Here is a 27,410-nt window from a genome sequence, read left to right as displayed (position 1 = left end):
TGCTTATGTTCTGCTCCTGTAATCCCACCTGTTTTGTTTGCAAATCCATCATTTGGAAGTTTCCTACCCCTGAGCTATAAAAACCTGTCTTCCTCACATTCAATGCTGACCTCTCAAAGCCCATCTTAGAGGGAGGCAGCCCATGTACACTAATTTTAAAAAGCTTTCTTTAATTAATTGCTTGCTTTAATTAATTTGGCCATGATGATTGTGTCAGTGGCCTTTCTCCTCCCATCTTTGAGATTAACAAAAACTATACCTCTGTTTTATACATATTATAGTTTGAACACACTTGTCATTACAGAGGATCACTCTATTTAGCAAAGTTTTATGTTACCTATAATCTAAGTCAACTACAGATTTAGGGCAATGTTTTATCTCTCTACCTTCACCTTTGAAATGAGAGGAAAGAGGTTAGATAGACACTCTGAATAATTGTCATGTCAAACTGCAGAGATAATCAGCTGGCCCCAAATAAAGGAGACACATTCTAAAGGAAAGCCGAGTATCATGCTTTCTATACAGCTTTGTTTATCCTGTAGGTTGAGGTAAGGGAGGAGTCAATGCTTTTTAACGAAAGTAGTTTTTAAGTGCATGAAAATGTATTACAGGTACCAAATTGTGACAATTCCATGGGGTATTCCTTAAGATCTGGCTTGCCTACTGGATCATTCTCTGTAGTGTGAGTGAAGTCTTGCATCATGATGAATAGCTATGCTGTTCTTTTTCTTTTAGGGCATGGCTCTTATCAGACAATAGGTTCACATTCAGTGTCTATATGGTGCTACTGTCCATGAAACCCTTCTATGACTCAATCTATACTAAGTATTACCAGAGTTTGCCTCATGGAAGACTCAACATAATACTTTCTCAGGTTTCTGGGCTTTCATTCTCCATGACATGATGCAACTACCCTGTATAGAAACAAGGCACATCATTCCCTTTGTAGCACTCACACCCGTCTTTAGGAGTGCCCTATCAGGTGCTTCTATCACTTGGAAATTATCCAGGTCTTAGAAGCTCTCTGCCTGGAAACTGAGCAAAAAACCAAATGAGAAGAAAATTTCTCGACCACTCTCATCTACAAGGATATGCAAGAATATGCCAGAGACACTGATGGATGGCAGAGTGAGGTCTGACAGGCCTGACAAAATGCTACAAAAATGGTGGTTAGCAGAGATGATTGCAAATACCTGAGCAAGGCCAGCAAGTAATAGAGCATGAGAGAGAAAGCCTGTCCTGTGCAGAAGACCCACAAAAGCTCCAGTCCTTCCTGCAACATCTGGCTTTTCTTCTTCCGCTGGCTGGTCTTGGCCCTCAGAACCTTGGGGGTTTTGTTTTTGCTGTTGTTTCACATTCTCTGTTTCACATGCCTCCATCTAGTTCCTTTCTACTTTCTGGATATGACTCTGGAAATCTGGGAGGTGCCCACCTGATATCTGTTGATTGTGTTCACCCCAAAGATGGGAGGATTGAGACCACTGACCCAAATCATCATGGCCAAATTAATTAAAGCAAGTTTCTTTTGTTCATTCATGTATACAGGCTGCCCCTCCTTAAGGCAGGATTTGAGAGTTTAGTGTTGAATGTGAGGAAGATAATGCTTTTATACTTTAGGAGTAGATATTAGGAACTGCCCACATCCAGAACCAGGTCTTCCCCAGGCCCACCTTTAGTGATTCAGCACTAGTAGCCACATCATCACCAGTTACCAAATGCAACACACACACTACTTTAAAAGATCTCTGCCATCATAGCTTGCTCTCTGTCTCTCTGTCTCTCTCTATCTCTCTCTGTCTCTCTCTGTCTCTTTCTCTATCTCTCTGTCTCTCTGTCTCTGTCTCTCTGTCTCTGTCTCTCTCTGTGTCTGTCTCTCTCTCTTTCATCTCCATTACAAGGCCTTTTGTTCCACCCCCAAATAAATATCTTTCATGAGATCTGTTGCATGGTATGATTTCTGAGGGATTCCTTGGCCCTGATCCACTAAGGTACTCTTCCTTAACAGAAACCCTAACCTTGGTGCTGAGGTAGTGTATCATGGTGCCTGCATGCTCCCCCCTTGGGGGTCTAGGCTATACTAGACCCTATCTCTTATCTCTATTCCACCTCTAACAGACTCACCTTTTGGCTCAGGATCACTGGGCACCCTGTCCAACAGCAGCAATTGGTAAGTTTTCTCTTTGGTCTGAGTAAATGCTTCCCTGGATCCAAGGGAGTAACCACTGAGCATTCAACACCACTCTGGTACTCTTGGAGGTGGAGGTACTGCCAACCTCAGTTTTAAGGCTATAGTTGACTCTTTTTGCTGACCCCACCTCTAGCCCTTTCCCTTGGGTGAGGCTTCATTTTTTAGCTCAGTTTTTAACTTTTGACTTCATTCAAGAGTTCTGGTACCAGGCACCCTGTCTTCTCAGGCTTTTAGCCTTTGATCCCTGTCCAGTGTAGTGAAGATTTATGGAACAGCTGTGTTTTCCACTTAGATCTTCCCTGAGACCTGGGGATGCCTTTCACTTCAGGCCTAGAATTGTCTCTTCTTCCTCTGCCATGGAAATGGTGTCATCCATACATTGTGTCTTCCCTTTGGGATGTATTTTAGAGAACCCTAACCCCTCCACCTAGCACCCAACTGAAGGGTCTCTTAAGTTATCCACCTTTGTAGATGTATCTGGTATCAATATCCCTTAGATAATCAATCCAAATGTGACCAACTAGTAGCATCCTAGATCCTAATATTATTCTGTACCTATACAAATACTGCAAGTGATCAGAATGAAAAGGGATTCCCATTTCCTACCCCCTCCCCCACTCCAAGCCCTGTCTGGTCTCCCTGCCTCTACCCATGACATTGTGTAAATGTTCTTCCTGTCTTTAAGTTACTGCTAATGGATCTGTAAGTTTGTTTTAAAGTGCAAGCTGAAACCAGACCTAGCAGAAAGGGTAAAAAGCATAGGAGTATGCAAGCTGCAGTGTGCACATGCCCAGCACACACCTATTCTTCACTCCAGCCCTGCCTCTAAACCAAGATATTCACCTAATTCTTTTAAGGTATGTATGGATCATTTGTTTGTGATTTTGATTCTAAATTCTAGAGACTGATTCTTCAGCTGCTTCTTCCTGGCCTGCTGTGCCCTCCAAATGGGAACCTATGTGTTTTGTTTCTCTGGCTCCTGCCAGCCTGCTTCACCTCTGGCTTATTGCACTCATGTGGACATCTCCCTTCTCTCAAGCTCTCTCACATCTCCTACAGCAGAAGTCCCACCTGTAGCAGCCTGGAACGCTTTCCTTTGTTTCTTACCATTCAGAGCTACCTGCTCTATCTCTCTTTGTGCTTTCTTGGACCTATCCTTTGCAAATTTCTTTGCCTTCCACTAGGAGCTGTCTGCTAATTCCTGCATCTTCTCTATATGGCTTCTACAACATCGGAACCCTCCCTCAGGTGAAATTCCTGGTTGTTTCTCTTTGTCCCTTAAACATTCCTCTCCTTGTCCTACGCTGTGTTTCTCTGGCTCCTGGAGCCAGCTTCTATACCTTTGGAGCTCCCACCATGTAGGCAACATTCTCTCTTGGCGTTGGCCTTCTGGATCTTTTTACTAAACACACTTCCCCCTGTATGTTCTTGACTATTTCTTGCTCCAGCCTGCAATCTTACAGCATCAGTTCTCAGCTCCCTCTTAGAGCTTATAGGAACACTGTAACTAGAGTTTCTCTGTCCTTCCCAATTCCACAGCTCCTTCCAAATAATCACTCAAAGTCTTATATTAATTATAAATGCCTAGCCAATGGCTCAGGCTTATTACTAACTAGCTCTTACACTTAAATTAGTCCATTATTTTTATCTATGTTTAGCCACACGGCTTTTTATCTTTTCCCAGTTCAACATTCTCATCTTGCTTCCTCTGTGTCAGGCTGGCAACTCTCAACTCCATCCTTCTCCTGCCCATCATTCTTTCACAGAGATTTGTCCTGACTGTGGGCCAGGCAGGAAAACTCTAGCTACAAATGGTGCCCAACATGTTGGCAAGAGTTTCCACCTAAAACCTGAGTAAAAAGATTCTAAAACGGAGCTAAAAACAGTTCCTAGTTGTCTCTTTCAAGCTAGTGGCAGCCTGCGTGTTTGAGCTACTATGGCGGGTTCCTGGCGTGCGCTTGACCTACAGTATGGCGAGAATGAGGCCTCTGCAAGTGGCACATTAAGCTGTGTGGTGGATTTAGCCTTTGCTAGTGCAAAACAAAAAGAGGTTTCTGGGCTACACGCTGCTTTGATAGAAACATAAATCCACTATTTCTGAGAGTTGATGGCTCCCATAGCTGGCAGAAAACATACCACTGCCATGTTGGGAAGCTGAAGTGGGCAGAGCCAGCAGCCGCAGCACCGTTTCAGGCTTATAAGGCTGCAGTTTAAAGCAATAGGCTCAAGGTAATATAAAAAATAAGCCACATAAAGATGGCTACCACACAGAGAATCTGGATTATGTTCTCTTTGATATTTGTAACTGAAGAAAAACATTTGATTGCAAAAGCTGCTGAGTTATGCCAAAATGTATATTTTAAAGGTACCTTGACTTCAAAATTTGGATGTAAGGATATGTTGCTTTGGAAAGGAGGCTCTGCTTTTGTTTCCACAGAAAGCCAGAGGCTATGGATTTGTTCCAGATTAAGATACATCAGGTTTCACCAGCCAAGACCCTGTGAAAGGTCTCCGATGACACCATGGCCCATATGATCCAACATCCAGAACCATTTCAAGGCAACTGGCTCAGATGATACACCCTGACGAACTACTCCATAATCCTAAAATTTCCTTTATGTCCCCATAAGATACAGTGCCCCCCTCAAGCAGGAAGTAGTAAGAGAAGCTATGCCCAAATTCCCAAATATACCAAGCTGGCTTTGGAGATGTGTAAAAGTTAAAAGCTTCCTCTTTTAAAAAAAAGGGGGGGGTGCTGTGGGATGGTCTGTATGTCAAATGCTCTTATTGGTCAATATATAAAACACTGATTGGCCAGTGGCCAGACAGGAAGTATAGGCGGGACTAACAGAGAGGAGAACAGAGAAAACAGGAAGGTGGAGGGAGTCACTGCCAGCCACCACCATGACAAACAGCATGTGAAGATGCCGGTAAGCCACAAGCCATGTGGCAAGGTATAGATTTATAGAAATGGATTAATTTAAGCCATAAGAACAGTTAGCAAGAAGCCTGCCACAACCATACAGTTTGTAAGCAATATAAGTCTCTGTGTTTACGTGGTTGGGTCTGAGTGGCTGTGGGACTGATGGGTGACAGAGATTTGTCCTGACTGTTTCCAGGCAGGAAAACTCTAGCTACAATTCTTAGTTTGGCTTTCTTGCCTAACTTCCTGCCCAGCTACCAACTGTCAGCTTCTACTTAACCAATGAAAGTAATACATATTCAGAGTGTAGAAATGGATTGTTCCACATCATTTCCCCCTTTTGTCTAATTGAAAAGGAAGGTTTTAACCTTAATATAGTAAAACTATATATAACCCCCCCAAAAAAAACAGTTATTAAGAATTACTGTGACACTATCTAATCCATTTGTATTTGGCTAAATTAGAGAAAACACTTATCTATCTTACCTTGTTTAGTCTAAAGTTTTGTATCTAATTCATCTTTTATCATACCTAAAGAAAGCTATATTTATAACTATCTAGTCTTCAACTCCATCCAAGATCCCAGAAGGGTGAAATATTACCTAATGACAGGGACAACAGGCTACCTGAGCAGTCACCCAAAATTTCTCTGCAACATTGGGGCATCCATCTTTGGCCTATAAGCCTAACATGTCTGATAGAGTTTCCTGTGAAGCAGGGAATTTTGAAAGACTGTCATACCTTTTCTTAACAAAGTTCAGCAGTCACCTTTCTTGCATCCTGCTGGTCTAGCTTGGACGGTAACTGTCAGCAATTGAAGCAAGGGCAGTTTCCTTGCCTACATGGCTTTTGCCATAAAGAAAATAAACTCCAAAGCCAGGCGGTGGTGGCGCACGCCTTTAATCCTAGCACTCGGGAGGCAGAGGCAGGCGGATCTCTGTGAGTTCGAGGCCAGCCTGGTCTCCAAAGCGAGTTCCAGGAAAGGCGCAAAGCTACACAGAGAAACCCTGTCTCGAAAAACCAAAAAGAAAAAAGAAAAAGAAAAAAGAACACAAACTCCATATGGAGTTTTTTTAATGCCCATCATCTTCTTGGAAGTAGATTAGTACTGCCAGGAACAGACATATCTCACTGTCATGAAAAGCCTAAGTTCTTAAAATATTTTGAATGCCATATTCTGTAGGTCTTTGAAGTATTTGAAGATTGCCTATCTATCTGAAATATATCTCTGTATGACTTTGAAAACACATCTAACATGATTATAAGTTTGCTGTTATTGATGACTATTAATCTATAATATTTTTTAATTATACATTACATGTTTAAATAAGTTGTATTAACATAATACCCTAAAAAGAGTAGAAATATACATACAGTATAAGAAAATTAATTTTAAATTTGTAACAATAAACCAAAATCCTCACCAATGCAAAGTATGTAAAATTAATAGTTGTTTTTTGGATTAAAGTAGATTCAATAATCTACCCTTTTCCCCATTATTTTTATATCATATCCTCCTTTCTTCCTTTTGAGATTGCCCATTGACAATTTATAACCAACAACCCTTAAATGAAAAGAAACCTTCATTAACAATATTTTAGAAATTTGGGCATAGTTATCTAGACTATGATTGGGAGTGCTGATAATCTTATGGGGATCCTGAGAAAATTTGGAATAATGGCCAAGTTGTGGGCAGCTATCACCTTTGTTGATAGATATCACCTGTCAAGGTTCAGAAGATCTCTGTTGATCAAACCTGATCCATCTTAACCTGAAATAAATCCACAGCATCTTGTTTCCTGTGGAAACAAAAGCAAAACCACTTCTCTAAAACAGTGAATCTTTTAAGTTCCATTTTACAAATATATTTTTTGACTTCTGTTTTAAAGTGAAGGCATTCTTAAAATGTCCAGGCTGGTGTGTTTCATCATTCTCTCAATCCCACGTCTCTCAGCAGCTGTTGTTTGCTTGTCAACATTCAAAGAATTCAAAATCAACATAATACTATACAGGATCTGAACTACTTGTGCATTTCCTATCTCTATGTGGCTTATTATATTTTTAATTACTCTGTTTCTTTTTTAAGGACTTCCTCTACCCTTTTTCTTTTTTCTCCATGCCTACATATATTTTTAAGAATACTATGACCCATTTAAAGGCCTTTTTGTCTGAATCTGTTCTTACTGTGTATTTCTTACCTTTATTCTGTCTGCAAGAGCAAAAGCTCTAAATCCACCACACAGCATGCAGCTGATTAGCGTCTCTGTACTCAGGCCTGTGTGAGACTGTGGAAACCCATCAGGCTGCTTAGCTCATGGTAGCATGTGGCTGGCTCCAGTTTGAAGGCACCTGTTGGGAGACAGCTCACTGTGTTGCTCCTGGCATGAGACTGTGAGGCTAGGAAGCCCAGTAAAGCTCCATTTCTGTGCTTTTAGAATCATTCTTAAGCTTTCTTGGGTCTTATGTGGAAATTCCCGCCCCATGTTGGGCACCATATGTAAATGGAGGCTTTTCTCTGTCCTGCCCTGCCCTGCAGCTGCTTCCAAATAATCACTCAGAGGCTTATATCAATTATAAATGTTTGGCCAATGGCTCAGGCTTATTACTAGCTAGCTCTCACATTTAAATTAACCCATACTTCTTATCTATGTTTAGCCACATGGCTTGGTAACTTTTCTCAGTTCACCATTCTTATCTTGCTTCCTCTGCATCTGGCTGGTAACTCCTGACTCTGGCCTTCTCCTTGCCAACATTCTCATTTTGGCTTTCTCACCTGACTTCCTGTCCAGCTACCAGCCTGTCAGCTTTTTATTAACCAATGAGAATAATACATATTCATAGTGTAGAAAAGGATTGTTCCACAGCAGAACACCCCAACATGATGTTTCGTTTTGTGACCTTCTCTCTCTTTCACCACAGGCTAATTTTATTAAGAAAGCCTGGCCTCAGTACAGATGAATGTCCAAAAATTGGTGAACCTGATTTCCAAATTCTCACACATCATAACCATTGATACTGCACAGGCAAATGACCCCAAAATACCTTATATCTAAACCTGCTCTGCTCTGTACTTTTGCTACTTTGTACTCTTGAAAATCTTTTGTCTCAATGATTTCTCTGTGCTCGGCTCTCAAAAATAATCTCTTATGATTAAGCTGTAAACTCTTATCTCGGATTTTATAATTGTCATAGGGTATAGCTTAAAATCTATAAAATGTGTGTGTGTGTGTGTGTGTGTGTGTGTGTGTGTGTGTGTGTGTAACTTGAATTCAACTCTCAGCCAGATGGCTATGTTAAGCCACATGTGACTTAACTAACTACATGTACATGACATGTGACTTAACTGTCATCTTCAGATAACTACATGGCAAAGAACAATAAGTGTAAAACGTAGCAGGAATGTTAACAGGTCTTTATTAATAAAATCAAACCCAGACCAGGTATTGGGGTGAATTCTGGAAGATCAGAGAGACAGAAAAAAAACACAGCTAACCTCACCTGGCCAACTTCTCAGCTGGTTTTGTTTCCTCAGACTGGAAGCCTCTGTGTCCTCATATCCGAATGGCTCTCAGCTGAACTGTGCTGCTAGAAGTCTGAAAGCTTAACCAGCCAAATGCTTACCCAGCCAAATGCTTAACCAGCCAAATGCTTCTAGTTTCTGGTCCTCTCGCCTTATATACCTTTCTGCTTTTTACCACCCCTCCCTGGAATTAAAGACATGCTTTCTGGGATTAAAGGCATGTGTCACCATGCCTGGCTGTATCCAATGTGGCCTTGAACTCACAGAGATCCAGAGGGATTTCTGTCTCTGGAATACTAGGATTAAAGGTGTGAGTGCCACCATTTTCTAGCCTCTGTATCTAGTGGCTGTTTGTTCTTTGACCCAGATAAGTTTATTAGGGTGCACAATATGTTGGGGAACACAATACCACCACAGGTTGCCTTATTCAGAATAGTCTTTTTCTAGTTATATCCATTTGCTTGAAAATTTCATGATGTCATTTTCTTCTGCTCTCATGCCCTTGGGGCCAGCTCACCCACACTCACACACAACACCAGGGCCATCTCTATTGTCTTTCTCGGGCATGGTACAGGATCTTCTCTCCTAAGAGCTTCAGTTGGTCAGGTACAGGGACAGCTGTCTTACTCTCATGCTTCAAAGGCCAGCTCACTTAGCTGCTGGAGGTGGTAAGGGGTAAAGGGAGAGGGTCATCACCCATGCCACAAGATGGCAAATGGGATGGTAGGGTCAGCTCTCCTGCTCTCATGCCTTCAGGGCCTGCTCACCTGTGCTCTGCCTTCCATATCAGCTCTACAATGTTGCCCAGGCAAGGTGCAGAGCCTGATCTCCTGAGTGCTGCAGCATGTGAGTGGCAGGATCAGCTCTCCTAGGCTCATGATCTTAGGACCAACTTTCTCACATGCAGTAGGTGGTAAGGGGCATAGAGGGCATCTCTCCCTTGCCCACACCACTACATAACAGAAAGAGTGGGGATAGCTCCCCCATTCTCATGCCTTCCTGGCTGGCTCACTTGCACCTCCACCAATGGAGTCAGCTCTACTCTGCTGCCCAGGTGAGTTTTCCCTAGTGAGAGGTGGGGCCAACTCTGCAGCCCTATCCTCACTGTCTTTGGTGGTAACAGAAGACATGGACATCAACATAGACTGAGGTTGCAACCAGGCCATGGTACAAGATGTATCCTTTGGTAGCAGCCCAGGCCAGGATGACACTGTGGCCCTGGGTGGCAGCACAGGCCTCTCAGATCTGTATGGCCCCAGCAGCAGCACAGCCCTCAGACATAAACTTGGCCCTAGGTGGTAGCCCAGGCTCCACATGTCTGCGTGTCTCTTGAGGCCATGGATATCAGCATGGATCCCAACTATTGTTGAACCATTGACCCAGACACTGTCCTTGTCAACAACCTGGGCCAAAATGTTGCCATGGCCCCAGTTAATAGTGCAGGTCACTCAGAATGGTACAGGCCCAGTGGCTGCATAGCCCTCAAACACCAACATGTCCCCAAGTGTTGACCCAGACTCTGGGCATATACTAAGCCCTTGATGGAAACAAGAGCCCCAGGCATTGATGCAGTCCCCAGACATGAGACCCAGCTTGAGCTCAGCCCATAAGATACCATGGCCTCCATTGGCAGCACATGTCTTTCAGGTCTGTATGGTTCCAGCAGCAGCACAGCTCTCAGACACCAACCTGGCCACAGGTGGTTGCCCAGATCCTGGGCATCCACATAACATTTGGTGACAATATGGGCTATGGACATCAACACAGATCCATGCTGCAGTAGGACCCCAGACCAAGACTGGTCCCTGGTAGGAGCCATGCCCCAGATGTCATCATGACTCTAGCTATTATCACAGGTCACCCAGATCAGTATAGCCCCAGTGGCAGCATGGCACTTGTAGGCCAGAACCAGGGCATCTCTTTGGCCTTGTACAGTAACAACAACCACTACATCAACACAGACATGGCCCTTAACCTCAGTTCAGGCCCAGATATCACCATGGACCCAGGTTGCAGCATAGGCCTCTTAGATCAGCATGACCCCTATTGGGGCACATCCCTCAGACACTAACATGGTTACAGGTGGTGGCCCAGCCTCCAGGTATCTGCAGGGCCCTCAGTTGTAACAAAAACCACAGACATCAACACAGACCACCAAGACAAGGCCATGGACCCAAACATGGCCCTTGACAGCAGCCCAGGCCTAGACATCACTATGTACCCAGGTGGCAGGCAGGCCCCCCAAATCAGCTAATTTCTCACTATCCTTGACTCTCTCCTCAGAACATGAACCTTCTCACTCCCTCTCTCTCCCATTTCCCCACCATATACTTGTTCACCATAATGAAGCCTGGCTACCCAGCACCATAGGCTTGTGTCCTGGGGCAGAGTGGTAGCTGTCCTGCTGGTGCTGGGACCTTATGGCAATTAATGGCTTGTGGTTGATCTCTACCCACCCAGGGAAAGTGTCCTGGTGCTGAGCTATAGCTCTCCTCCTAGAACCCGGGCTTTATGAATTTCTGTATATTATTGTATCTTCTTTTTATACTACAAAAACAACAATAAGTCTCCCAAAGGGTTTGGACTGGTATGGATTTTTGTATGATAATAAAAATTTAAGTTTTTTTTTCCTTAGTCTGGGTTTTTATTTATGTGAATAGGCACTATGACCATTGCAACTCATAAAGTAAAACACTTAATTGGTGTGACCCACTTAGAGTTTCAGAGCTTCAGGCCATTATCATATGGGAGGTGAGAGGTAGGGAACATGGCAGCTGCAGGCAGACATGGCACTGGAGCTGAGAGTGCTACATGTTACAGACAATGGTAAGTTGACTGACAGTCACACTGAGGGAATCTTGAGCAAGTGGGATCTCAAAGCCCACCCCTGCAATGGGCTATACCTCACACCCTTTGGGGGTCATTTTCTTTCAAACTACCAAAATTGTATTTGCTACAACATACTATATATATGATTTAACTCTGGTTTAGAATATACTGTTATGATGATAAAATTTTTAGGTTATAAAGGTCTACCAAGATTAACAGAAGCTGATTTAAGATGTTTGTTTAACTACTTTTTTTGCTAATTGATCAATACCAAGCTGCTAGAAAATTTAGATAAGTAAGAAAATATGTTTTATAAATAAGGTATATTTAGTAAATAATATTTAAAAGTCCTAAGTTCTACTTGTTCACAGTACAATTAAAAGTTTTATTTTTAACCGAGCCTCTAGGCTTTAGTCCCAGGGGCACAGCCATTACAGGCCATCAGACAGGACTCCTGCAGGCAGGCCTGACTACTACCATCCCCTAGATGGTGTAACCTACCTGTAACATACAAGCCCCAATCTACCCCACAAACCCAACCATCCTCCAGGACTGTAGCTGCTCCCTGAGACAGAAACTCCTCTAGTTCCAATTGGACTAAGAGACCACAGCTGCTGCCTGACACACAGACTCCCCCAGCTCCAATTGGACCAAGAGCTCTGATTGGACAAAGGGTGGCTCTATGAGACACAGACAAGAATACATTCAACAGCATAAAGAGCAATATGGCACCACCAGAACCTAGTGGTTCTATATCAGCAAGATCTGAAGATACCAACATAGAAGCAGAAGAAAATGACCTTAAAATGACTCTAAGAAGATGATAGAAGCCTTGAAAGAGGAAATGAAAAATTTCCTTAAACAAATTGAGGAAAAGATAAACAAACAATTGGAAGAAATCAATAAATCCCTTAAAAAAGCCAAGAAAGGGCAATTAAACAGGTGAAGGGAACAGTTCAAGACCTGAAATATGAAACAGAAACAATGAAGAAGACATAAACCTTGGAATACTAGAAATAGAAAATTTGAGTAAATGAACAGGAAGTACAGATGTGAGCAAAAGAATACAAGAGATAGAGGAGACAATCTCTGGCATGGAGAATACAATAGAGGAAATAGATTCATCAGTCAAAGAAAATACTAAAGCCAATAAAGTCATAACACAAAACATCCAGGAAATCTGGGACACTATGAAAAGCCAAACCTAACAATAATAGGCATAGAAGAAGGAGAAAAATACAAACTCAAAGGCACAGAAAATATATTCAACAAAATCATAGAAGAAAACCTTCCCAAACTAAAGAAGGAAATACCTATGAAGACAAAAGAAAGATACAGAACACTAAATAGAATGGACCCCCAAATAGTCCCTCAACCACATAGTAATCAAACTAGTAAACATACAGAATAAAGAAAAAATATTAAGAGCTGCAAAGGAAAAAGGCCAAGTAACATAAGAATAACACCTGACTTCTCAATGGAGACTCTAAAAGCCAGAAGGTCCTGGACAGATGTCATGCAGACAATAAGAGAACATGGATGCCAACCCAGACTATTATACCCATCAAAACTCTCAATCAACGTAGAGGGAGTAAACAAAACATTCCATGATAAAACCAGATTTAAAAAATACCTATCCACTGAGATCTACATGAACAGCCTGGACACGAGTGGGGATAATGAAGGGTGAGGGTCAAGGGAAAGAGAGCTTGGGGGAGCGGGAGATCCTAGCTGGATCAAGAACAGAGAGGGAGAACAAGGAATAGGAGACCATGGTAAATAAAGACCACATGAGAATAAGAAGAAGCAAAGTGCTAGAGAGGCCCACAGAAATCCACAAAGATACTCCCACAATAGACTGCTGGCAATGGTCGAGAGACAGCCTGATCTGACCTACTCTGGTGATGGGATGGGCAAACACCCTAACTGTCATTCTAGGAACCCCATCCAACGACTGAGGGATCTGGATGCAGAGATCCATGGCTACGCCCCAGGTGGAGCTCCAGGAGTCCAATTAGCGAGAAAGAGGAGGGTTTATATGAGCAAGAATTGTTGAAACCAAGGTTGGATAAAGCACAGGGACAAATAGCCAAATGAATGGAAACACATGAACTATGAACCAATGGCTGAGGGGCCCCCAACTGGATCAGGCCCCCTGAATGGGTGAGACAGTTGATTGGCTTGATCTGTTTGGGAGGCATCCAGACAGTGGTACTGGGTCCTGTGCTCATTGCATGAGTTGGCTGTTTGAAACCTGGGGCTTATGCAGGGTCACTTGGCTGGGCCTGGGAGGAGGGGACTGGACCTGCCTGGACTGAGTCTACCAGGTTGATCTCAGTCCTCGGGGGAGGGGGATGCTTTGCCCTGGAGGAGGTGGGAATGGGGGGTAGACTGGGGGAAGGGGAGAGGGGCAGGAGGGGGGAGAACAAGGGAATCCGTGGCTGATATGTAGAACTGAATTGTATTGTAAAATAAATAAATAAATAAATAAATAAATAAATAAATAAATGCCATTCAGAATGAAAAAAAAAAAAAAAAAAAAAAACAAACCTCTCCACAAGTCCAATCCTACAGAAAGCACTGGAAGGAAAAAAAATCCAACCCAAGAAAGTTAGCTGTACCCATGAAAACACAGGCAATAGATGATCCCACACCAACAAACCCCAAAGAAGAGAAACACACACACACACACACACACACACACACACACACACACACTACCACCAAAAATAAAAGGAATTAATAATCACTGGTCATTAATATCCCTTAATATGAATGGACTCACTTCACCTATAAGAAGACACAAACTAACAGAATGGATAAAATAAAAAACAGAATCCATCCATTTGCTGCATACAAGAAACACACCTGAACTTGAAAGAAAGACACTACCTCAGAGTAAAGGGCTGGGAAAAGTCTTTGATATCAAATGGACTTAAGAAGCAAGCTGGTGTAGCTATCCTAATAGCTAATAAAATAGACTTAAAACTAACATTAATCAAAACAGATCAAGAAAGACATTATATATTCATCACAGGAAAAATCCATCCAGATGAAGTCTTAATTCTGAACATTTATGCTCCAAATACAAGAGCACCCACATATGTAAAAGAAACATTACTAAAGCTTAAATCACACATCACATACCACACACTAATAGTGGGAGACTTCAACTCCTCACTCTCACCAATGGACAGGTCTGCCAAACAGAAACTTAACAGATAAATAAGGGAACTAACAGACATTATGACTCAAAGGGACTTAATAGGCATTAAAACAAAACATTCCACCCAAACACAAGAGAATATACATTCTCAGCACTCCATGGAACCTTCTCTAAATTTGAGCACATACTCAGTCAAAAAGAAAAATCTCATCCAATACAAAAAAATTTAAATAACCTCCTGTATTTTATGACACCACCATTCCTTAAAGTTAGAATTTAAAGACAATACAAATTACAGAAAGCCTACAAACTCATGGAAACTGGATAAAGTTCAGTTGAATCAGAACTGGGTCAAGAAGAAATAAAGAAAAAAATTAAAGTCTTCCTAGAATTCAATGAAAATGAATGTACAACATATCCAAACTCATGGGACACTATGAAAGAACTATTAAGAGGAAAGTTCATAGTGCTAAATGCCTACATAAAATTTGAGAAATCTCACACCAGCAATTTAACAGCATATCTGAAAGCTCTAGAAGAAGAAGCAAACTCACCCAGGAAGAGTAGACTCCAGGAAATAATCAAATTAAGAGCTAAAATCAATAAAGTACAAAAAACAAAAAGAACAGAACAAAGAATCAATGAAACAAAGAGTTGATTCTTTGAGAAAATCAAGATAGACAAATCCTTATCCAAACTAACTGAAAGGCAGACAGAGAATATACATTTTAACAAAATCAGGAACAAAAGGTAGACATAGCAACTGACCATGATCAAATCCAGAGAATCATGAGGTCATATTTCAAAAATATGTACTCCACAAAGTTGGAAAATCTGAAAGAAATGGACAATTTTCTGGAGAGGTACCATATACTCAAATTAAATCAAGACCAGAAAAACAATTTAAAAAGACCCATAATTTCTATGGAAATAGAGGCAGTCATTAAAAGTCTCCTAACACCCCCCACCAAAATCCAAACTCTTTTTATTAGGCTACAGTTACCCTGGTACCCAAACTACACAAAGATGCAATGATGAAAGAGAATTACAGACCAATGTCCCTCATGAACATTGATGCAAAAATACTCAATAAAATACTGGCAAGCTTAATCCAAGAACACATAAAAAAAAATCATCCATCATGATCAAGTAAGCTTTATCCAGAGATGCAGGGATGGTTCAACATATGAAAATCAGTCAATGTAATCCATCATATAAACAAACTGAAAGAAAAATAAAAAACATGATCATCTCATTAGATGCTGAAAAAGCCTTTGACAAAAATCTAACACCCCTTCATGATAAAGGTCCTGGAGAGATCAGGAATACAAAGAACATACCTAAACACAATAGAGGCAGTTTACAACAAGCTGACAGTCAACATCAAATTTAATAGAGAGCAACTCAAAGCAATCCCACTAAAATCAGGAACAAGACAAGACTGTCTACTCTCTCCATATCTATTCAATATAGTACTGAAAGTTCTAGCTACAGCAATAAGACAAAAAAGGGCAATCAAGGGGATACAAATTGGAAAGGAAGAAGTCAATCTTTTGCCATTTGCAGATGATATGATAGTATGCATAAGTGATCCCAAAAATTCTTCCAGGGAACTCCTACAGCTGTTAATCACCTTCCGTAATGTGGCAGGATATAAGATTAACTAAAAAAAAAAAAAAAAAAAAAAAAAAAACTATATCAGTAGCCCTCCTATACACAAATGGTAAATGGACCAAGAAAGAAATCCAAGAAACATCATCCTTTACAATAGCCACAAATATTATAAAATACCTAGCTAGTATTTGGGGTAACTAACCAAACAAGAAAGACCTGTATGACAAGAACTTTAAGCCTTGAAGAAAGAAACTGAAGAAGATATCAGAGAATGGAAAGATCTCCCATGCTTATGGATAGGTAAAACCAACGTAATAAAAGTGGCAATCTTATAAAAGCAGTCTATAGATTCAATGCATTTGCCATCAAAATCTCAACACAATTCTTCACAGACTTGGAAAGAACAATGCTCAACTTCATGTGGGAAAACAGAAAACTTAGGATATCTAAAACAACGCTTTACAATAAATCAACTTCTGCAGGCAACACCATCTCTGACTTGAAGCTCTGCTATAGAGCTATAATAATAAAAACAGTTTGGTATTAGCATAAAAACTGACATGTGGGCCAATGGAATCGAATTGAAGACCCTGACATTAACCCACACACCTATGAACATCTGATTTTTGACAAAAAGCCAAAACTGTACAATGGAAAAAAGAAAGCATCTTTAACAAATGGTGCTGGTGTAAATGGGTGTCAACATGTAGAAGATTGCAAATAGATCCATATCTATCACCATGCACAAAACTCAAATCCAAGTGGATCAAAGACCTCAACATAAATCCAGCTACACTGAACTTGATAGAAGAGAAAGTAGGAAGTAGCCTATAAAACAATGGCACAGGAAACAAGTAGCACAGACACTGAGAACAACAATTAATAAATGAGACCTTCTGAAAGTGATGAGATTCTGTAAGGCAAAGAACACAGTAAATAAGACAACACAACAGCCTACAGAATGGGAAAAGATCTTCAACAACCCCATATTCAACAGAGGGCTGATCTCCAACATATATAAAGAACTCAAGAAACTAGACATCAAAATACCAAACAGTCCAATTAAAACATGGACTACAGATCTAAACAGAGAATTCTCAACAGAAGACTCTCAAATGGCTAAAAGACATTTAAGAAATTGCTCAACATCCTTAGTCATCAGGAAAATGCAAATTAAAATGACTCTGAGTTACTAACACCTGTCAGAATTGATAAGATCAAAATTATTGATGACAGCTTATGTTGAAGATGATGGGAACAAGAAGAACACTCCTCCACTGTTGGTGGGATTGCAAACTTGTACAGCCATTTTGGAAATCAGTTTGGCAGGGTTCTCAGAAAATTGGCATTCAGTCTACCTTAAGAACCAATGATACCACTCTTGGGCATATACTCAAGGGATGCTCAATCATACCACAAGGACACTTGGTCAACTATGTTCATAGCAGAATTATTCATAATAGCCAGAACCTGGAAATAACCTAGATGCCCATCAACTGAAGAATGGATAAAATGTGGTGCATTTAAACAATGGGGTATTACTCAGCTGTAAAAAAACAATGATATCATGAAATTTTCAGGCAAATTGATGGAACTAGGAAATATCATCCTGAGTGAGATAGTCCAGACTCAGAAAGACAAACATGGTATGTACTCACTCATAAGTGGATACTAGAGTTAAAGCAAAGGATAATCAGACTACAAATCACAGCTCCAGAAAAGCTAGGAAACTAAGAGGACCCTAAGAGGGATGTACATATCACCTTGGGAAGGGGAAACAGAGGAGATCCCCATGAGTAAACTGGGGAAGTTGGAGAGCAATAGAGGGGAAGGGATGGGGGATGAGAACATGAGGGAACAGGATGGTTGAGCTGGGGGAGGTTCAGAGTGGGAGAGCAATGAAAGAGATCTTGATAGAGAGAGACATTATGGGGTAAGGGAGAAACCTGGAGCTAGGGAAATTCCCAGGAACCCACAAGGATGACCCCAGAATAGCATACTAGCAATAGTGGTGAGGGTGCCTGAACTTGCTTACCCTGGTAATCACATTGGTGAATACCCTAACTATCATAATACAACTTTCATCCAGTATCTGATAGAAGCAGGTGCAGAAATCCATAATTGTGTACCAGGCTGAGCTCCAGGAGTCCAGTCAAAGAGAGGGAAGAGGGATTACATGAGCAAGGGAGAGGGCGTCAAGATCATGGTGGGGAAATCTACAGAGACAACTGAACCAAGCACAGAGGAACACATGCACTTTAGACTGACAGCTGTGGAACCTGCATGGGACCAGACTAGACCCTCTGCATATAGGAGACAGTTGTGTAGCTGTCTCTGTTTGACACGCCCCTGGCAGTGTGATCAGGATCTATCTCTGGTGCACGAACCTACTTTCAGAACTCATTACCTATGGTTGGACACCTTGCTAACCCCTAATAAATCAGGGACAGGCTTGGTCCTTCATCAACTGAATATACCAGGCTTAGCTGTTCCCCCATAGGAGAACTTACCTATTGGAGGAGGGAATTGGGGGGAAGGTGTGAGGGAGTGGGAGGAGAGATGAAATGGGAATCTGTGGTTGGTATGTAAAGTGAATACATGGAACTAGGAAATATCATCCTGAGTGAGGTAGTCCAGTTGGTATGTAAAGTGAAGAAAAAAAAATTTTTTAAAGGATCATATGGCTAGTCAAGCAAGAGAGGAGCTAAGAATGAGAGCTGAAAAAAAGCTACAGATGTAGAGAAGCAGAAGAATAAAAAGCATGCAATGAAGTATGATAGGAACAGATTCATTCTTCAACCTTCAGATCTAGTTTTCTTCACTGATTGTAGAGCTTCCTCTTGACTTTGAGAGAAAGTCTTTAAGGGTGAACTTTAAAGGCATTCATTACAAAAAATTTTAATTAAAAGATAAAAATAAAAAATAAATCAAATAAAATCTTAATCTTATAAAAGTTACTAATTTGTAAATTGTAAATTGTTAAAGATAATTAAGATATAAAGTTGCTGGTCAGACACCTTATAAATGATTAAATTCTTTAATGTACTCAAAACTGTTTCTAGTCATGCTAACTAAGTACAAATGTAATTCATTTACAGGAACAAGCTTTAATCTCATGCATATATTGTCAACGTTAGGTCTAAAGCAAATAACTGAAAGCAAGTAAAGTTTGTTAAATGTAAAATAATGTTCAAAATCAGGTACTAGATGATGCCCCTTAAAATTCTCAGAGAGATCTGCTGAATAGGTGTTTAATGGAAGTGAGAAGGAGTTAAAAGCTTCCTGTGACAGGCAGCAATACCAGCTTCTGGCAGCAGCCCTGAGCCACCACCAAAGAAGATAAGGCACCAATGGACTACACCAGGGATATATTTCATGTAGGATGAATTGCTAAACAGTCTTATTAATAAAAACCCCAGAGCCAGATACTGGGGTTAAAACTGAGAGATCAGAGAAGCAGAAAGGAGCCAGCCACATTCTTACCACTAGCAAATCCTCAGCCAAAGAGAGCCACTTCATGTATACTCATGCCTATATCCTTTCTGTGCCATGCCATCTCACTTCCTCTCTCCACCCAGCTACATCACTTCCTCTTTCTGCTCACCTCTGTCACTTCCTGTCTGTACAGACCTCCAGACCTCTATGTTTAACTAGTGGTGGGAAATAAAGGTGTATGCCACCACAACTGACTCTGTTCCCAGTGTGGCCTTGAACTCACAGAGATCCAGGTGAATCTCTGCCTCCTGAATGCTAGGATTAAAGGCATATGCTACTGTTGCCTGACTTCTACATTTAATAGAATGACTGGCTTTTTCCTCTGATCCTCAGATAAAATTTATTGGGGTGCACAAATAAAATAACACCACAACTTAAAGTATGGCAACACTAGCCACTGAGCTTAGAAATGCTCCAAGCCTCACCCACCATTGGGGCACTGCCCAAACTTTGGACAGGTAGGGCACTAGATGGTCAATTGTATCACCCTACCTCACAAAGGTAGATCAGTCCCCTAAATTCCTCCTCTATAGGAAAATCACTCAGATCTTCTGGGTCTGGAAGCCAAAGACTGATGCTGCCCTGAGATTTATGCTCCTAATAAAGTCATCAAGATTACTATGAAGGAGCCCAGGCTGACTGTCCAAGTATTGGGTAAGTCTGTGACATTTTTAATTTATATAGAGGCCACTTGGTCTATACTTCTTGCTCACTCTGGCAAAACATATGTTCCTCAGATACCTGTGATGGGTGTGAATGACCAGCCCCTTTGACTCAGGTTTAAAGGGCCTCCTCTCTGTTCTCTCAGGGGCCACCTGACCACTTACTACTTCCTCATTATGCCTAATTGCCCAACCCAGTTATTAGGCAAGGGTATCATGCCTAAATTTTGCTTTTTTCTTTCATCCAACTCCTTCCTGAATTTTCCTTTTTATCTTAGCCTCTGAGGACTAGCTGCCCTGTGGCTTAGCTTTCTTTTAAATACAAATTGAGAATAATTTTCTATTTCATATCAAATAAATAAATTGTTCCTATCATGACAAAAAACAGAGATACTTTGATATATACAGTCTTTGGTACTTCATCTGGTCAAATTTTCAAAGTCTGCTTTCAGCTTTAAAATATTCTCACTAAAAAATATTCCCATTTTACAATAACTTTGGGTTATTGTAAAATGGATGTCTTGCTTGTTGATGATATAAATGAGAGCTTTTTTCATTTATTTCTTCACATTTTTACTGAATATAAACTTTTTTCATTTTATGCTCACATTTTATTAAACATTATTCACTGAATACAAATAACTATTATGAGTCCAAGACTGCTTGTGTTTTTCCCACGTCTTGATTCTTACCTTTTCTTTTTTTTTTTCATTTTTCTTTATTAAGAAATTTTCTACTCACTCTACATACCACCCACAGATCCCACCTCCTCCCTCCTCCCACCCCCAAGCCCTCTCTCCCAAGCCACCCCACATCCCCACATCCCCCAAATCAAAGCCTCCTACGGGGAATCAGCAGAACCCAACACACTGAGCCTAGGCAGGTCCAAGCCCCTCCCCACTACACCAAGGCTGTGCAAGGCATCACACCACAGACATCGGATTCCCAAAAGTCTGCTCATGCACCAGGCATGGATCCCAAGGCCACTGTCTGGGTGCCCCCCGAAACAGTTTGAGCCAAACAACCACCTTCCATATCCAGAGAGCCAAGTCCAGTCCCATGGGGGTTCCACAACCACTAGTCTACAGTTCATGGGCTTCCACTAGTGTGGCCAGTCATCTCTGCATGTCTTCCCATCATGATCTCGAAGTTCCCTGCCTGCAGAATCCCTCCTCTCTCTCATCGATTGGATTCCAGGAGCTCAGTCTGGTGCCTGGCCATGGATCTCTGCATCTGCCTCCATCAGTCACTGGGCAAAGGCTCTATGATGACAGTTAGGGAATTCACTAAACTGGTCACCAGAGTAGACCAGTCCAGGCACCCTTGGGACCACTGCCAGCAGTCCAAGGTGGGGTCATCCTAGAAGATTCCAGAGAGCCTCCCAGCACTCTTCCTATTCCCATAATGTCCTCATCTATCATGGTATCTCACTCCTTGCCCTCCCACTCTGTCCCTGTTCCAGCTAGACCCTCGCATTTCCTGATGTTCTCATCCCCCCCTCCTTGACTTCCGCCATCCCCCACCCCCGACACCCAGTCTGCTCATGTAGATCTCATTCACTTCTCCTTCACTAGGTCATCCATGTGTCCCTCCTCCCTGTTAGCTAGCCTTTATGAAGCTGTGGGATGCACTCTGGCCATCCCTCACATCTAGAATCCACTTATGAGTGAGTACATACTATGTTTGTCCTTCTGAGTCTGGGTTACCTCAGTCAGGATGATACTTTCTAGTTCCATGCATTTTCCTGCAAATTTCATGATATCATTGTTTTTTACTGCTGAGTAGTATTCCATTGTGTATACATGCCACATTTTCTTAATCTATTCTCCAGCTGAGGGGGATCTAGGTTGTTTCCAGGTTCTGTCTATTACGAATAATGCTGCTATGAACATAGTTGAGCATGTGTCCTTGAGGTAACATTGAGCATTCCTTGGGTATATGCCTAAGAGTGGTATAGCTGGGTCTTTAGGAAGACCTATTCTCAATTTTCTAAGAAACTGCCATACTGATTTCCAGAGTGGATGTACAAGTTTACATTCCCACCAACAGTGGAGGAGTGATCCCCTTGCTCCACATCCTCTCCAACATAAGTTGTCTTCAGTGTTATTAATTATAGCCATTCTGACAGTTGGTATCTCAGAGTTGTTTTGATTTGTATTTCCCTGAGGACTAAGGATCTTGAGCAATTTCTTAAATGTCTTTTAGCCATTTGAGATTCTTCTGTTGAGAATTCTGTTAAGCTCTGTAGCCCATTTTTTAATTGGATTGTTCAGTATTCTGAAGTCTAGCTTTTTGAGTTCTTTATATATTTTGGAGATCAGCCCTCTGTCATATGTGGGGTTGTTGAAGATCTTTTCCCATTCTGTAAGCTGTTGTTTTGTCTTATTGACTGTGTCCTTTGCCCTACAAAAGCTTCTCAGTTTCAAGAGGTCCCATCTATTAATTGTTGCTCTCAGTGTCTGTGCTAATGGTGTTATATTTAGGAAATAGTCTCCTGTGCCAATGTGTTCCAGACTACTTCCTACTTTCTCTTCTACCAAGTTCAGTGTAATTAGATTTATGTTGAGGTCTTTGATCCATTTGGACTTCAATTTTGTGCATGGCAACAGATATGGATCTATTTGCAGTCCTCTGCATGTTGACATCCAGTTATGCCAGCACCATTTGTTGAAGATGCTTTCTTTTTTCCATGGTACAGTTTTGGTTTCTTTGTCAAAAATCATATGTTCATAGGTGTGTGGATTAATGTCAGGGTCTTCATTTCTATTCCATTGGTCCACATGTTGGTTTTTATGCCAGTACCAACCTGTTTTTATTGCTATACCTCTATAGTAGACCTTGAGGTCAGGGATCATGATGCCTCCAGAGGTTGTTTTTTATTGTACAGGATTCTTTTAGCTATCCTAGGTTTTTGTTTCTTTTTTTTTCCATATAAAGTTAAGTATTGTTCTCTCCAAGTCTGTGAATAATTGTGCTGGGATTTTGATGGCGATTGCATTGAATCTGTAGATTGCTTTTGGTAAGATTGACATTTTTACTATGTTAATCCTACCTATCCATGAGCATGGGAAATTTTTCCATTTTCTGATATCTTCTTCAATTTCTTTCTTCAGAGACTTAAGGTTTTTATCACACAGGTCTTTCACTTTCTTAGTTAGAGTTACCTCAAGGTATTTTATATTATTTGTGGCTATTGTAAAGGGTGATGTTTCTCTGATTTCTGTCTCAGCCCATTTATCATTTGTATATAGGAGGGCTACTGAATTTTCTGAGTTAATCTTGTATCCTGCCACTTTACTGAAAAAGTTTATCAGCTGTAGGAGTTCCCTAGTAGGATTTTTGGGGTTATTCATGTATACTATGATATCATCTGCAAATAGTGAAAGTTTGACTTCTTCCTTTCCAATTTGTATTCCCTTGATCTCCTTTTGTTGTCTTACTGCTCTAGCTAGAAGTTCAAGTACTATGTTGAATAAGTATGGGAGAGTGCACAGCCTTGTCTTGTTTCTGATTTTACTGGAATCTCTTTGAGTTTCTCTCCATTTAATTTGATGTTGGCTGTTGGCTTGCTGTAAATTTCCTTTATTATTTTTAGGTACGTTCCTTGTATTCCTAATCTCTCTATAACCTTTATCATGAAAGGGTGTTAGATTTTGTCAAAGGCTTTTTCAGCATCCAATGAGGTGATTATATGCTTTTTTTTCTTTCAATTTGTTTATATGGTGTATTACATTAACAGATTTTTGTATGCTGAACCATCCTTGTATCCCTGGGATGAAGTCTACTTGGTCATGGTGGATAATTTTTTGATGTGTTCCTGGATTTGGTTAGCCAGTATTTTATAGAGTATTTTTGCATCAATGTTCATGAGGGACATTGGTTTGTAATTCTCTTTCTTTGTTGCATCTTTGTGTGGTTTGGATATCAAGGTAACTGTAGCCTCATAAAAAGAATTTGATAATGTTCCTTCTGTTTCTATAGTGTGGAACAATTTGAAGAGTATTGGTATTAGCTCTTCTTTGAAAATCTGCTAGAATTCAGCACTGAAACCATCTGGGCCTGGGCTTTTTTTGGTTGGGAGACTTTTAATGACTGTTTCTATTTCCTTAGGAGTTATTGGTCCATTTAAATAGGTTATCTGGTCTTGATTTAATTTTGATATGGGGTTCCTATCTAGAAAATTGTCCATTTCTTTCAGATTTTCCAATTTTGTGGAGTACAGGTTTTTGAAGTATGACCTGATGATTCTCTGGATTTCCTCATTGTCTATTGTTATGTCTGCCTCTTCATTTCTGATTTTGTTATTTTGGATTCTCTCTCTCTCTCTCTCTCTCTCTCTCTCTCTCTCTCTCTCTCTCTCCTTTTTGGTTAATTTGAATAAGAGCTTGTCTATCTTGCTGATTTTCTCAAGGGACCAACTCTTTGTTTCATTGATTCTTGGTTTTGTTCTCTTTGTTTCTATTTTATTGATTTCAGTTCTCAGTTTGATTATTTCCTGGCATGTATTTCTCCTGAGTGTGTTTGCTTCTTCTTGTTATAGAGCTTTCAGTTGTGCTGTTAAGACATTAGTGTGAGATTTCTCCAATGCATTTAGAGCTATGAATTTTCCTCTTAGCACTGCTTTCATAGTGTCCCATAAGTTTGGGTATGTTGTACATTCATTTTCATTGAATTCTAGAAAATCTTTAATTTCCTTATTTCTTCATTGACCCATTGGTGATTCAATTGGGCATTATTCATTTTCCATGAGATTGTAGGCTTTCTGTAATTTCTGTTGTTGTTGAAATCTAACTTTAAGCCATGGTGGTCTGATAAGATACAGGAGGTTATTTCAATTTTTTTGTATCTGTTGAGATTTACTTTGTGAACAAGCATGTGTTCAGTTTTGGAGAAGGTTCCATAGGGTGCTGAGAAGAAGGTATATTCTTTTGTGTTAGGGTGGAATATTCTGTAGATATCTATTAAGCCCATTTGAATCATAATGTCTGTTAGTTCCCTTATTTCTCTGTTAAGTTTCTGTCTGGCAGACTTGTCCATTGGTGAGAGTGGGGTGTTGAAGTCTCCCACTATTAGTGTGTGGGTTTTGATGTGTGATTTAAGCTTTAGTAATGTTTCTTTTACAGATGTAGGTACTCTTGTATTTGGAACATAAATATTCAGAATTGAGACTTCATCTTGTCAGATTTTCCGTGTTAAATATGTAATGAATGTCTTTCCCAATCTCTTTCGACTGATTTTAGTTTGAAGTCTATTTTATTAGATATTAGGATAGCTATACCAGCTTGCTTCTTAAATCCATTTGATTAAAAAGTCTTTTCCCAGCCTTTTATTCTGAGGTAGTATCTGTCTTTGAAGTTGAGGTATGTTTCTTGTATACAGCAAATGGATGGATCTTGTTTTCCTATCCATTCTGTTAGCCTGTGTCTTTTTATAGGTGAATTGAGACCATTGATACATTAAATGTGGCAAAGCCAGCCACTGGGTGAAAAACTGCCATTTACCTCATCTGCCACCAGGTCCCTGTCTAAACTGTGGATAAGCGGGACAATGGAGAGGTGACTATGCCACCTTGCCCAAACAAGATAGGCCAGACCTCAAGCTCCTACTCCACGGGAAGTCTGTCAGATCTTCTGGGCTTGGAGGCCAAAGACTGATGCAGCCCTGGTAGTTCTGCTGCCAACCACCACAGAGGAACCTAGGGTGATTGTTTAGGTGGCCAGTAAGTCTCTGTCATTTTTAATAGATTTGGGGGCTGATTGGTCTGTACTTTCTGCTTAACTCGGGGGCAATTTCTCTTTCTCAGATGTCTGATGGCATTGATGACTAGGCTAATGATAATAGCATTGCCAGTTTAACAGCAGCAACCAAGGCTCAGCTGCCTTCTCAGTTCTCTTCATAAGTAAAAATCAGGCCTCAGGCTTCACTTTCCTAGAGCTACTACTAGGTCTAGACACAGTTTACCTTGCTACCAGACTCTTTAAAAAGTAAAGTCACAAAAGAGACTTCATTATAACTTTTTACTATTCCTTTATTTAAAGAAACTGGCTTTGCAATGACTTCTCTTAGCATCAACCACCTGTGTCTCATGGTAAATGATTGGATAGGAAAAAAGGTGTGACATTTACTCTGGTGAGCACTGACTACTATTATCATAGTCACAAACTCAAGATTTTAAATTTTCTTTGGTTGCCTTCTAAGTATTGACTTAAAAATGTTTCTCATTGTGCTAAAAACTTCTGTTTAATTTATATCCACCCAATCTTCTAGATAAGGGAAAGATTATTCATGCTTTTACTCCAGAATCATTTTGGGTCCCCAAGCTTCTACTATGACTCAAGTGTGAATCCCCTGCATTTTCAACAATATGGATTTCAGTACAGATTGCACACAATGGTAATGCTAACATGTGTAAAACTTACCTCTTTTTGTAAACTTAAAATATTGTTGTATCAGGAAACTGACTTGAATCTACCTCTCATGTGTCAAATGGACTTCAGATAAGTACTATCAATCAACAGCCTATTTTCTCACCTGCCTATTCTGCTTATTCCAGAGGATGGGATATCCACCCCTCTTTCCATAGTCTTGGGACTTCCTTCCCACAACTATCAGACCATGGGCCTAAAAGTTTCAAATGTCTACTTAAGAAAAATGTTTCCCCCTAAATGCCTTAACTTTACCTTCTGCCCCAAATATATATCTGTTCTAGCAACCTGCCAACTCCAGATATTCCCTCAAAAATCTGCATCTTGGACAGTTTCAAAGCAGCTAGCCCTAGGAGGTCCAGTTTCACAGATGCTGCCTGTATTTCCCTAGCCCCAAATGGTCCTGCAGAGCCTGGACAGTAGGTGAAACAGCCTGCTCTTCCAGGACTTGGCCAGCTTCCCAGTTTTTTTAGGTTCCTTAAGATATCAAAACCCTCAGAAAGCAAGAAGCAGTCTAAAGAGCACAACACCCCTATTCTTCCCTCACTAGCCACCTTTCCTATTTCCTCACCTTTTATAATAAACAAA

This window comes from Peromyscus leucopus, chromosome 7 (assembly GCF_004664715.2).
Source record: "Peromyscus leucopus breed LL Stock chromosome 7, UCI_PerLeu_2.1, whole genome shotgun sequence".
Taxonomy (NCBI): Eukaryota; Metazoa; Chordata; class Mammalia; order Rodentia; family Cricetidae; genus Peromyscus; species Peromyscus leucopus.
The sequence above is the reverse complement of the archived record's forward strand: the minus strand, read 5'-3'. Positions refer to the sequence as shown.